Raw genomic sequence first — 1,266 nt, forward strand, 5'->3', positions numbered from 1 at the left:
TTTTCTATTTTTTGTAGAGACGGGTTTCACCATGTTTCCCAGGCTGGTCTTGAACTCCTGAGCTCAAGTGATCTTCTCGTCTCAGTATCCCAAAGTGTTGGGATTACAGGTGTGAGCCACCTACCCAGCAGGAACTCTTCTCACCAACAAATCTGATAATTAAGCTCTCCTTCTCAACTGGCTGCACAATCCTTTACTCCACAGTCTCAGAGGAAAGGGTACAAATATATTCTAATGACTTCAGTCAAGACACTTTCAAACTAATAAGAAGTGGAAAGTGAAAAATTCCTTTCCTCTAAAAGGAGTAGGGAGAAGAAAAAGGACACAGCAGTTGAGTCAATCCTCATTTTTTTTCCCCCATGAGACAGAGTCTCGCTGTGTTGCCTAGGCTGGAGTGCAGTGGCGTGATCTCGGCTCACTGCAACTTCCACCTCCCTGGTTCAAGCAATTCTCCCAGCCTCAGCCTCCTGAGTAGCTGGGATTACAGGTGCCTGCTACCACATCCAGCTAATTTTTGTATTTTTTAGTAGAGATGGGGTTTCCAGACTGGTATTGAACTCCTGACCTCAGGTGACCGCCCACCTCAGCCTCCCAAAGTGCTGGGATTACATGTGTGAGCCACTATGCCTGGCCCTCATTTTTGTATTATACTGGCATAAGTGTAAAAATAAAATTCACAGGTAATTACAAATTTCTGTTTCACCTGTAATATTGATAAACACTGGCTGAGGTAAAGAAAAAGGTTAAAATTTAGTCTGAGATTTGGATATGATAAGCAGTAGAATAGGCTTCCAAATATTCACAATTGGGTCATTAGCCCCTGAAAAAACTTTAACTTGATTTTAATTCAAAAGTTCTAAAAGAAATTAGGGAAAGAACACAACACTTATTCATCAATGGCTAAATACTATTATTTGAAAAATAATAGATTTTAAAAAGCCCTCAATTCTTACCTTAAATGAAAACATTTCAGATTACTTAAATGTAAAAAAATCAAACTTAAAACTACTGTAAAAATGAATAGTAGGCCAAGTGGAGTGGCTCACACCCATAATCCCAGCACTTTGGAGGCCAAGGCAGGCAGACTGCTTGGGCTAAGGAGTTCGAGAACATGGTGAAACCCTGTCTCTATGAAAAATATAAAAAATTAGCCAGGCGTGATGGTGAGCATCTGTGGTCCCAGCTACCCAGGAGTGTGAGGTGGAAGGATAGCTTGAGTCTGGGAGGTAGACGCTGCAGTGAGCCGAGACTGCGGCACTGCAGCCT

At 41.9% G+C, this 1,266-nt stretch overlaps 1 protein-coding gene across 2 annotated transcripts in view; it reads right to left on the reverse strand.

Moving 5' to 3' along the window:
* Window positions 1-1,266, reverse strand: part of LOC105548463 (cytochrome P450 20A1) — a 74,403-nt gene that overhangs the window by 29,767 nt on the left and 43,370 nt on the right. The gene's annotated exons all lie outside the window — the stretch shown is intronic.

Source organism: Mandrillus leucophaeus, unplaced genomic scaffold (genome assembly GCF_000951045.1).
Source record: "Mandrillus leucophaeus isolate KB7577 unplaced genomic scaffold, Mleu.le_1.0 Scaffold411, whole genome shotgun sequence".
In the NCBI taxonomy this organism is placed as follows: domain Eukaryota; kingdom Metazoa; phylum Chordata; class Mammalia; order Primates; family Cercopithecidae; genus Mandrillus; species Mandrillus leucophaeus.